At 47.0% G+C, this 12912-nt stretch overlaps 1 protein-coding gene across 1 annotated transcript in view; it reads right to left on the bottom strand.

The window, feature by feature from the left end:
* The window catches only part of IPO9 (importin 9), a 567644-nt gene that overhangs the window by 365728 nt on the left and 189004 nt on the right, over nucleotides 1–12912 (bottom strand). The window lies entirely within an intron of this gene.

Genomic DNA, 12912 nt, shown 5'->3' on the forward strand with positions numbered 1-12912 from the left:
CAAGGACTCTGTTTGCATCCAAGAAGCAATAAGGACTCTGCCCTGGAGTGTGGGATGTGGTGGTTCTGAGGTCCTCTCCGGGTCCCCCTTGTTTTCTGAGCAACTTGGGTGACAGATGGCCTTTGCTGCAGCCACTGGGACGGAACCTATGTGCACCACTGGGACAGAATCCCTGTGCACCGCGACTGTTGCACCAACTAAGGCTTGTTGACTCATGGTTCGGGGGATCTTCAGGCTCCAAGGAACCCCGGCCCCCAGGACTCTACCTCTGCAAGGACTGTCTTCACTCTGCTGCCCCAGAGACGTGGGGCGACGACTCAGGTGTGTTGACTGGGCCTCACTGCTACTTACTGTGTCTGATGCCAGTTGGTTGCTTGTTGGTGTCTGACTGCTTCTGCTGGCTCTCCTGTTTTCTGAAGGTCAGTCCGGACTCCCCTTCAAGGGTCGAGTCCCAAGAACATTACTGGTCTTCCACCGCTCTACAAAATGTCCAACATCTCCTCTTGCATTTGCTTGTGCTGGTTGTTGGTGGCCATCCTGACCACTGACCATCTGCAATCAGGCAACCATTGAGGAACAGCTTGCAGGTGATTTCAGGGACTTCTCTACAGCTAGCTCCTGGATCTACAGCTACAGAAGGGTGGGCATTGGCTCCTGCCCCACCTAGACACTCCTGCGTGGACTTGACTCTGTCCCCTTCTTTGAAGGTCCTAATCACCAGGAATCCGCCCTTGGGGTGCACTGGTCCGGCATTCTCCAACTGCAATGTCCCCATGTCAGCCTATGGGAAAACAGAGTAACTTAGTGCTCTGCACCCGGCCGCTGGGGATCTTCTAGGTACTTAACTTTTGAGGTTCCACTCTCTCCCAGCACTTATCTAACTACTCCATACACTCTGGTGGGGAGTTGTGAGGTGGGGTGTTGACCGTTCGCATTCCATTTTTTTTTTTTTTTTTAGTATCTGGTTTGGCCCCCCTATAGAGCCCTTGTGAATTTGTGCTCCCCCAGAGTACTTACCTGTGTATACCTTGTGTGTGCATACCTCCAAAGGGAGATATGCCAATGGTAGTCTGGTTTGGTGTGCCTATAATAAAGTACCTTTATTTTTTAAACACTGTGTGGTTCCTTTCATGTGTGATAACTTACTATGCGACTAGGATAAGTTACTTACCTGTAAATCCTAGTTCTCTTCCAGGGGTATCCTCATCAAAGTCATAAACATTGAATATTCCCGCCCTTGTGCGGGGACCCCGAAGCATATATAAAATACACATATATAAAGTATGAAATAAGCACGAAAAATATATATAGCATTTTTAGTGGACAAATTTTCATACTAAACTCATATATACGTGTGTAAAACAGCAATGCAGACTATAATCATAAACAGGCTAAAATGCTTTATTTCTATGGATTTTTTTTAATTTTTTTTTTAAATTGTTCTCAAAATTACAATAAGAGAAAAAATATCTACTAAAACCACACCACTGAGCCCAGGGAAATCAGCAGTAGTAATCAGAGAAAAAAAGACAAAAAACTACATTGAAAAACACTAGAGCATTCTTAGCCAATAGGCTGCATGCAGGTTAACACAGGAGAACCATAAAAACTTTGGCACCGTACCTTCAAGACCCTGAGCACCTCCAGTATCCCACCATGCCTCAGGGGTGAAGGAGAGGTGACAGTTGGTTCACAGTTAGGTCAGTACTTTTTTACGGTGACAAGCTGTGTAGCCGATTCGAAAGATAGTGTGTCCTGCACTTCTAGGAGACGTGCGTCTGGGGAGGAGGGTGGGTTGTTTATGACTTTGATGAGGATACCAGTGGAAGAGAACTAGGATTTACAGGTAAGTAACTTATCCTTCTCTTCCAGGGGATCCTCATCAATAGTCATAAACATTGAATAGATTAGCAAGCCCATCCCTTGACTCTGCGGACTGTCCAATAGAAGTGCAGGAATAGATATGTATCATGCAAACAAATTTCTCAGAGAGGCTTGCCCCACTTGGGCGTCTGCTCTTGCATCTGAGTCCAAACAGTAATGTCTAGTAAATGTATGTACAGACTTCCATGTAGCAGCCTTACAAATTTCAGATATTGGAACATTATTAAGGAGGGCAGCAGTAGCCGCTTTTCCTCTTGTGGAATGCGCTTTAGGTCTAGCAAGTAGTTGTTTGTTAGCCAACTGGTACGCATTAACAATACAAGAAACTATCCATCTTGATATGGTTCGTTTAGATGCTGCCTCTCCTGTTCTCAAATGACCATAATTTATGAACAAGTGGTTGGATTGTCTAATCAACTTTGTTTTATCCAAATAAAGTTTTAGCACTCTTTTCAGATCTAGGGAGTGCAACGCTTTCTCCGCCGGAGTGTCCGGATTCGGGAAGAAAGTTGGTAGAGAAATAGTCTGATTGATGTGGAATTCTGACACCACCTTCGGTAGGAATGATGGGTGAGTTCGCAGAACTACTCTATTGTCGTGAAAGACTGTGTACGGTTCTTTGGAGGACAAAGCCTGAATTTCACTGACCCTCCTTGCGGAAGTAATGGCTACCAAAAAAGCTGTCTTCCACGTAAGGTGTTGCAAAGAGGCTTTGTGTATAGGTTCGAAAGGAGGGCCCATAAGTTTTGACAGTACTATGTTCAGCTCCCATGGAGGGGAGGGTTTCCGAATGGGCGGAAAAACATTTTTCAAACCTTCTAAGAAATCCTTGACTACTGGTTTTGTAAAGAAGGATTCCTGAGAAGGTGATTTACGATAGGCTGCAATGGCAGATAAATGTACCTTAATAGATGATACCTGCAGACCGGATTTTGCCAGATGGAGTAAGTAAGACAGTATGACCTCCTCCTGAGCCCGTATGGGATTCTGACTTTGCTGACAGCACCATATGTAGAACCTCTTCCACTTAAACGCGTAAGAACGCCGCATGGAAGGTCGTCTGGACTCCTTCAAGATGTTCATGCACTCCTGCAAGAGCCCTAGGTGCCCATACTGCAGGAATTCAGGAGCCATGCTGTCAAGCTCAGAGAGGGTAGGTTGGGGTGCAATATCCTGCCCTCCATCCTGCTCAGAAGATCCGGTCTGCATGGCAGCCTCCTGTGAGGTTGTTCCGATAAGTTGAGGAGATCTGTGTACCAGAACTGACGGGGCCATTGCGGAGCTATGAGAATCATTCTGGTGCTGGATCTGTAAAGTTTGTTGATCACTGCCGGTATGAGGGGGAAATCGGTGGAAAAGTGTAGAGAAATATCCCTGACCAGTCGATCAACACGGCATTCCCTCGAGATCCCGGACGGTAGAACCTGGACGCGAAGTCTGGGCATTTTTTGTTTACTTCGTCTGCGAAGAGATCCAATTGAGGCCGACCCCATTGAGCGAAGATGTCTTCGACGACTTTGCCGTGTAGGACCCAATTGTGGGCGTCCTCTAGGTGTCTGCTCAGGAAATCTGCTTCTACGTTTTGTTGACCTGGTAGGTGAACCGCTGTAAGCGGCATCCCTCTGGCCAGAAGCCAATGCCAGATTGTTTGGGACTCCCGAGATAGGGGTGGGGATCTCGTTCCCCCTTGTCTGCTCAAATAATACATTGTGGTTGTATTGTCCGTTTGTATTAGGAGAGATTTCCCCTGAATCGATGGAGCAAAAGACTTGAGAGCCAGATGGACCGCTCTGAGCTCCAGCAGATTGATGTGGTACTTCCTTTCGTTGTCGGACCACAGGCCGAGCTTGAAGGGGACCTAGATGAGCCCCCCATCCCTGAAGAGACGCATCAGTTACCAGAGTGTCGGATGGAATTACCTGGTGAAACGGAGCCCCTACTGACAGGTGAGGTCTGTGCATCCACCATTGCAATGACTGACGTGCTACTATCGGCAGCCGCACTCTGTCCTCCCAGCGACCTGTCCTTTGGCTCCAGTTGTTTTCCAACGCCTCTTGGAGAGGCCTCATATGTAGCCTGGCATTCGGGACAATGAAAATGCATGATGCCATGGAACCCAGCAAAGATGTCACCTGACGGGCCGTAGGTGCGTCGGATTTTAACAGGTCTTGACACTTTTTCTTTATTGATAATAGTCGTTCCTCCGAAGGATACACTCTTTGGAGCTTTGTGTCTAGTATTGCTCCCAGGAAGTGGAGGTTCTGCGTTGGAATCAAGGTGGACTTTTGGTAGTTGACTTGAAGACCTAGAGACTCGAAAACCTTGAGCACAATGTCCTGATGGGTTCTCGCCTGCTCCGGAGAGGAGGCTTTCAGTAGCCAGTCGTCTAGGTATGGGTAAATGAAGATTTTTTGTTTTCGTAGATGTGCCACTACCACTGCCACGCATTTCGAGAAAACGCGGGGGCAGATTTCAGGCCGAATGGTAGTACCTTGAACTGATAGTGCTGTGAGGCTATCCGAAAGCGCAGGAATTTCCAATGTTTGGGAACTATCTGGATGTGAAAGTATGCATCCTGCAGGTCGATGGAGCACATCCAGTCTCCCTGATGTAGCTGAGGGAAAATCTGGTGAAGAGCCAGCATCTTGAACTTTTGCTTTTTTATTTACTTGTTCAGTAGCCGTAAGTCCAGAATTGATCTGAAAACGCCCTCTCGGCCTTTTTTCTCTCCCAGAAAATAACGGGAGTAAACTCCCTTCCCTCTGTGCGCGAGTGGAACTCTTTCTATTGCCTTCTTTCGTAAAAGGGCGAGAGCTTCTTTGTGCAATAGGCTGACGTGAGACGGATTGCATTTGGCTGGTGGCAAATGCGGTGGAGGTTGCCGGAAAAGAAGAGAGTAGCCATTCTCGACAATGTTGAGCACCCATTTGTCTTTTGTGATAGCATGCCACTCGTGAATAAAGTCTGTGATACTTCCCCCCACCGGAGTGGTGCACAGTGTTGAGGGAAGCGAGTCTTCATTGTTTGGCCGGCGCTTTGGGTGTGGACTGTTGTGGTCTACTTGACCCTCGTTCCCTCGTGGCCTTACGAGACTGAAAAAGCGGGTGTCCCTGCCTCTGCTGTGGCCTCTGGGACCAGTGAGGGGTTTGAACCCTCTGCTGGAAAGGGCGCCTGTCATAAGGCTGATACCTTCGCCTGAAGTCTTTCTTCCTCTCCAGGCCTACTGCCCTCATGGTGTCCACTTCTGCCTTCATGCGCGCCATTTCTTCGTCCCTATGGGTACCAAACAGCGAGTTCCCGTTAAACGGAAGATTTAGGATACGCTGTTGTGCTTCCTGTTTTAATCCTATCAGTCTCAACCAGGAAGACCTTCTTGCACAAATCCCATGTGCGTATCCATGTGCAGCTAAGTCTGCCCCATCTGCCGCTGCGCTGATGACCTGGTTGGAGGCCAGACATCCCTCTTGAAGGATCTCTTGGAAGTCCTGCCTGTCCTCTCTAGGTAATTTTTCTGTGAACGTCTTCAGAGAGTCCCACAGTGAACGGTCATATCTGCCTAGGAGTGCAGACGCGCTGGAGACCTTCATCATAGATGCCGCCATGCTGCACATTTTTCTCCCCAGAGAGTCTAGATGTCCGCTCTCTTTGTCCGGTGGAACCGTGGAGGATGATGCCACTCAGTGAGTTTTTCAGGCTGCGGCCAATATGACTGAGTCCGGCGGCGGATCCATTCTGAGAAATAAAGGATCTTGTTCAGGCGCTTTATATTTTTTCAAAATCCTAGCAGGAGCAGATTTGAGGGTGGCTGGCGCTAAAAAGGTGTCCATGGTTGGCTGCAACAAACCAGGCACTAGCTTTTTCGAAACCGCTCTATGTTGTAGAGTCTCAAATATGACTGATGAGGAGGTTGATGGTTCTGGAACCTCTATGTTTAACTTCTGTACTCCCCTGACAAGCACCTCATTAAAAGTAGTGATGTCGTCCACCCGTGAAACCCTAGATGGTGGAGAATCTGTTAAGGTGGGGGAGTATCGTCTGACGGATGACCCGGACGATGACCAAGAGGGCGACCTTCTGTGTCTTGATCGTGACCTAGATCGTCGCTGGGAACGTGACCTGCTGCGAGATGCTGTAACAGAGCGCCTAGGCCTCGTGGTCGGCTGGCGAGAAGGAGAACGAGCCCGTCCTGTCCGCGCGGTCGGTGATGGTGTTCTCGGGAGAGGGGCAGTAGGAGAGTACATCCTTGAATACTGCGAATCCGGGGAGGCCGTTGGTCTGTTAAGGCTCTCCAACCATCTTGGTGACAAATTGATGGGTGAGACATGCCCCGACGATGCCGCTCTCGACCGAGATGAACCACTTCTTATGGAGACCACTGGAGATGGAGTGGTCTTATCTGCTGGCGGACGACGTTCTGCTCCCTGCAAGACAGGTAAAACCTGCGAACTCGACAGCCGTAATGACGTCGAAGGGAGAGCCGCCGGTTGTTCCCGTCTCGACGTTGAGTGTCTTGACGTCGAACGGCGATCTCTGGACCGCGACCTGCTCACCGTCGTGTGCCTCGACGTCGAGCGGTGGGCAGCCGACGAAGGATGTCCTCGCTCTCGCTGCTGGGGCGATTTCGACGTCGCCTTTCTTGACGTCGAGGGGTGCGAGGCCTTCGGCGTCGAATGGGCACGCCGGTGATGGCTCGACGTTGATCAGCGGGTTGCCGTCGACGGAGATATGCCCCTGCGGTGGCCATGTTCTCTCGATGCCGTATCCTTCAACGTCGGTCGGGTCGCCGTCGACGGCGATCTATGGCGGTCAGATGGTGGCAGCGACGTCGACGGGGAACAAACAGGTATCTTCCTACCTGCTGACGTCGATCTAGCCTGTCTCTCCTGAGAGTGGCTTGTTGGCTGCCTGGGAAGCGAAGAGGATGATGTTTTCTGCCTCTCGTGAAGCCCATGAAGCCTGATCTTTTCCCTGTCCTTCAGAGTCCTCTTTGACATGTTCTTGCAGTGTCTGCAAGTGTCAGGGCAGTGACTCTGAGGCAAGCACACAATACAGAGAGTGTGTGGATCTGACTGGGCCTTCTTCCCACAGGAAGGGCATTTCACAAAAAGGGAAGGCATTTTTCTGTCCGGAAAAAACGTCCAAACTCAGACAATGATGTTAGATGTCGAGTAAAGTAGGAAAAAACGCTGTTCTAAAGTATTTTTCTGAGAAAAACTCAGAAAAACTGAGAGCTCAATGCTCCAGGATCCTCTCAGAAGAAGCCGGAAAAAAGAACTGACCTAACTGTGAACCAACTGTCACCTCTCCTTCACCCCTGAGGCATGGTGGGATACTGGAGGTGCTCAGGGTCTTAAAGGCACGGTGCCAAAGTTTTTATGGTTCTCCTGTGTTAACCTGCATGCAGCCTATTGGCTAAGAATGCTCTAGTGTTTTTCAATGTAGTTTTTTATCTTTTTTCTCTGATGATTACTACTGCTGATTTCCCTGGGCTCAGTGGTGTGGTTTTAGTAGATATTTTTTCTCTTATTGTAATTTTGAGAACAATTAAAAAAAATTAAAAAAACTCCATAGAAATAAAGCATTTTAGCCTGTTTATGATTAAAGTCTGCATTGCTGTTTTACACACGTATATATGAGTTTAGTATGAAAATTTGTCTACTAAAAATGCTATATATATTTATCGTGCTTATTTCATACTTTATATATGTGTATTTTATATATGCGCCGGGGTCCCCGCACAAGGGCGGGAATATTCAATGTTTATGACTATTGATGAGGATCCCCTGGAAGAGAACTGTGGTATAGCAAGTGCTCACATACCTTCTAGATAAGTCATGTCTGCTCACCATTGCTACCCTAGAGAGCCCTGGCTGTCTAGGTACTGTAACACTATCTAACTGGGGTTTGGCTGTACCCAGTATAAGGTGTAACACCATAGGTGTCCACCACCCACTCGGCCAGCTTCCTACATGTGGCATGGATAGAGGAGTAGTCACAAAGAGGAGGGAATGGTCCCTTTGGACTATCTGGAGAACCCAGTGGTCCGATGTTATTGATCTCCAGTGGTGCACGTGATGTCAGATCGTGACATCCAATGGGTGACGCTAATGGAAGGAGGGCAAACTAAAGGGGCTTGGAGGCTGCAGTTGCTGGGGGGTGAGGGGGCGGGGAAAAAAGGCTCCTTCCTCCATAACCACTGTAGGAGGAGAAACCAAAACAGTATCTGGGGAGGTATCCAATACACTGGCATCCACCAAATCCTCACACCAGGTGTCCTCGTGGCACCTAGGGGCTGGTATTCATCAGGGTCCAATTGCCCTCCCAGTCGTCCCCAAGTGCTAGCCCAAAGGACTGAGTGGTCTTTCCACAGTCTATGTCGAACAAAGCCCATCCGGCTCTGTATCTGAGACAGGGATGAGAAAGGGGACGGGGATGCAGGCACGCACGGGTACACCTCACAGAAAAAAAATCAGATTCAGTCTGATGCCTGGGGATAATTCTAAGGTAAGGAATCTACAGCTAGAAGTCTAGTGGTAGTGGACAGAAATTACATCAGTGGAGCAAGCAAGCAGCAGCTTGGGCGAAAAGGTTGTGCAACCACTAAGTTATGTATTAGACCAGGGATAAACGAAGTAAAGACCGGGGCAGTATGCAGCCCTGTTGACCTTTAAATATGGCCCCTGACCAACAACAGCACTGGGCTGATGTTCATTCGATTCAGCACGAACATTAAAAAGCTGTTAGACGAGCCTTTATTTAATGGTTAATTGAAGTTAAGGGAAGGAAGTAAGTAGGTTGTCCTGCACCACTTAGTTTTAGAAGCATATTCATTTTCAAAGGCATCTTGCATAGAAAGTGTAAAAATAAGGTAAGGTTTCTTTAAAATTAAAAAAGTGTATTTCAAAACCATTTCACTTTAGTATATCAGGTTATATCTATGCACTGAGAAGTATGTTTTTAAAGTGATTTATTTTAAAATATGTATTTGGAAACATTAATTTTTCCTCCTACACTGACAACAGTGCCAATAGTGAACTAAGAGGCAAGTCAGTTATGTGGCCGGGGTTTCTATTATACAGGAACAAAGTTGTATTTTATTAAATCAAACGCAGGAGAAGGTTTGCACAGCACATCCAAAGTTATATATTTTGAGGTCCTCTTATAGGTGATAATAAAGAACAAGTGTTTGCAATGGAACAGGTCTCGCATTTGCTCGCATTAGAGCTACTGGCATTGTAAATTGATAACTGGACCTTTCTTGCCACATAAATTGGTAAACCTCGCCACATAATTTGGTCCTCTCTGCCACATAATTAAAGTGGCCCTGCATATAACCAAAGCACTTCCGTTTACCTTCTTCCTCTATCTGCAGCAAAAAATGAAAATATTGCTATTATTTATTGTATTGTTTCTATTATTATTTTGGGTACCTTCCCAACCTGGTGTGGGTACCCCGAGGTGATCTAGACCGAAAGAGCACGTTGTTCAGTGTATTATGGGCAAAAATGTAAAAGTAATGCCCCGCAAAGCATTATGGGGCGAGCTTCCGGGTGCAGCAAATATTGTATTTTATTGACTGTAATGCTCAGAACAGCCCCTAGGGGGCACTATTATAAAACTAACATTTGTAGGAAACATGGTCATGAAAACATATTGTCAGCTCCTAGAGAGCACACCACATGAAAACAGAATTTCAAAACATAATGCAGTGTAACCATATATTTAGCCCCTAGAGGGAGTGCACATTTTCACGCCTAGCAGGCCTACCAATCAATCAATCAAAGTTTTTAAAGCCAGCTACTCACCTGTTAGGGTTTCAAGGCACTGGGGGCGGGGGAGAGGGAGGTGGATTAAAAAAGCCATGTCTTCAGTTCCTTCGTGAGGCTGGAGAGGGAGGTGGTTTGTCTGATGTGGATGGGTAGGGCGTTCCAGGTGGTGGCAGCGAAGTAGGAGAAGGAGCGTCCTCCTGTTCTGGTGTTCCAGATGCAGGGTACTTCTGCGAGATAGCTGGGCTGAGCGTAGGGCACTGTGGGGTATGTGGAAGTTGAGTCACTGGTTAAAGTAGGCAGGTCCGGTGTTGTGAAGGGCTTTGTGTGCGTAGGTGAGGATTTTGAAAGTGATTCTTTTCTCAATGGGGAGCCAGTGAAGTGTGCGTAGGTGTTGTGAGATGTGGCAGTGTCAGTGTAGGTCAAAGATCAATCTGACGGCGACGTTCTGGATGTTTTGCAATTCGCGGGTGAGTTTTTTGTTGATGCCGGCGTAGAGCGCGTTGCCGTAGTCCAGTCTGCTGGTGATGAGGGCGTGTCCCAGAATAATATTACAAACAAGGCCCTTAAAACGCAAACTACCTCCAGCTGTAAAACAAAAGTTCCAGCCATGAGTTCTGCTCCAGTTAATTCACTTCATGCAGAATATACACCCTTTGTGTGAGTCATGCCGTTCCCTTACGCGTGGACACTGGTAACGTGGATAAAATGAACTATATAGTGAAGATTCCTCCATTAGTGAAAACCCCATCGGAAACCGCGCTTACATCCCATATGAATCTTTTTGGGGTTAAAAATTAGATGCAACTGAGTTTCTTTATTTTTTATTTTTTAAAAGACACTGTTCTTCGTACTAAAGATGTTGCACTATTAACCAGGACCTTCACGAGTAACCCTCAGTAAAATAACCAAGTGGGTAAAAACTTCACAATGACCCATAGAGAGCCGTCTGTATTGGATAATATGGTTCTCTGACCTGGCCTATGTCAGAACCCTCGTAAAATTGGGAGCATATCACAGAGGACAAAATGTTAGGGCCCTTAAGAACCGGGAGAGGGGATGGGTTGCTATTCTGCATAATCTGTCAGGGAAGAGGAAAAAAGGTCTCAAGCAAACACATAAGAATCAGGTTCAGATTTTTACGGGGATTCTGACTAGTTTGCAAATTAAAACTACACTCAGCGTTATCAACAGAGGCTGTTCAACGGGTCTCACATTTCTCAGAGCGAGAGCTATTAGCAGTTATAAACGCCCAACCAGACTTTTCTTGCCACATGAAGTGGGAAAAAAAAGAGCGCGATCGCGCTGCTACAGTTCACTCGTAGTGAAACCTATTGGTAAAAGTGCAATTATCTACGTAACCGGCAAAAGTACAATTAACTATGTAACAGGCTCGATGTGATGGAAAGCGGTCGACTTCTGCAAGCGAGATCGCGCTGCGAACAAAGATAAAAAGATGTCCACAAACCGGATGGAAAATAGCGAGCCTCGCATATTTTCAGTACTTGGTCGCTGCGCTCGAGGAGGGCTAACCACCGGAAAAGGCATGACTTATGCATGCCTTCCACTAATGAAAGCAAGCAGATCTTAACAGGCAAGCCCACGAACCAATGAAAGACCACTGACGTGACATGGACGGGGCTCCGAGCCCTTTTCTAACTCCTAAATGCGCAAGCACATGCGATGCAGGCTCTACCCTAAAAAGGATCCTGAAGGCTTTCTGCACACTGACGTGCTGGGCTAACCAGCCTAACCAACCGCATTCAGCTCATGGTGTACTTCCCGTCCTGTAAATTGAGTGGAGGAAAGCCAGATAGCGTTGTTTGTACTTTAAAGACTGCTTACCAAGGTTAAGTACAATAAATCATCCTTTAATGGAGTACTTCAAACAATTCCGAATTACTTAGGCTACATTGTTATGTCAAATAAATGCATTATAAGTAAGCAGTACTGCTGACTTTTCCAGGATTTGTAAGAATATGTGAAATGAAACATTCGCAAGGTGCAACTAAAACAAGTGACAAACATGATCCCGCCTCTATTTGAGCACCGCCCTTTCCGCCTCCACTTCACCACTCCTCCCCAGACACTTTTTTAAAGACATGGAAAGGAGTCTTTAAAAATGAAAAAAGTATAGGTGTATTAAAAGAAATAGGAGGGTGCTTATCGCATGTAAAAAGCAGAAGGTCCAGTTGTTATTTTAGAAATGGCTCTCCTTTTCACAGTGGGTGCTGCGCATGAGCATACTCACCTGTGCTGCTTCTCGCCGCAGCCCTTCAGACTTCGCCCCCTGGCAAGCACTCTTCCAGAACATCAACATAGCTCGTTTAATGTCTTTTCGGGTAATCAAAAAGACAAGGCAAAGGGTGCGGCCATGGAGGACCCAGCAAATTCTAATTTTAATATTGCCATTGGGCAGCATTTAGGCTTGTTTCTGAATTGCCCCAACCGCAATGAAAGTGAATAGCCACATTTCGGGGCATAGAGTTTATATAGATCTTGGGGCTCTGCAGCTCATTTACCTTCTCCGGCATGGCCTGCAGCCGAGGCCCAGCCATCAGAGCACCGCCAGGCGGGGAAAACACCAAGGGACTTTGGCAATACTGCAAAGGAGGCAAAGAAGAAACACTTCACAGCAGCTGTGTGTGTCTCTGCAGCAAACACAGACAGACACACATAGAAAGACGACTATGGCACCCTCAGGATCCTTAACACGTTGATTCGGGTGCAGGCCAGCAGCTCCTGTGCTGAGGCTGATTTCAGTGCTGTTAGAGATACAGCTGTTACTTTAATGTTTACACTAACTTCGAAAGACACTAAGTAGTGATGTGGGAGGGGTGAAAAGGGTGGGTGGGATGGCACGGGAAGAGTAAGTGTATGCCAGAAAATACTTACCACACAACACGGTCACGCAGCGCGAAGCAGGAAGGTAAAAGAAAAAAGCAGTGCGCCACACCAAGGTTTATGGCCTATTGTGCAATAATCTAAGCAACAGGGTCAGTCTCCAAGGTGGTAACAAAGCAGCCTCAAGGTAGGACAAACGTAAAGCATTTACCTACGAAATCAAACTAATTTTGAAAGGCAGGCCAGGGAATAAATAAAAGTGATGGGCGTGAGATGGGCAAGCCCATAAATGTAGATTACAAAATGTGTAGAGAGAAGAGAGAGTGCTCTGCCTAGGCTCGACCTAAAAAAGAGGGAAAGTGAAATTAACTATTGCCTAAGATAACACATTTTGGTAAAGTGGAGAAGCTGGGACTAA

The sequence above is a fragment of the Pleurodeles waltl genome, chromosome 6, assembly GCF_031143425.1.
Source record: "Pleurodeles waltl isolate 20211129_DDA chromosome 6, aPleWal1.hap1.20221129, whole genome shotgun sequence".
Lineage (NCBI taxonomy): Eukaryota > Metazoa > Chordata > Amphibia > Caudata > Salamandridae > Pleurodeles > Pleurodeles waltl.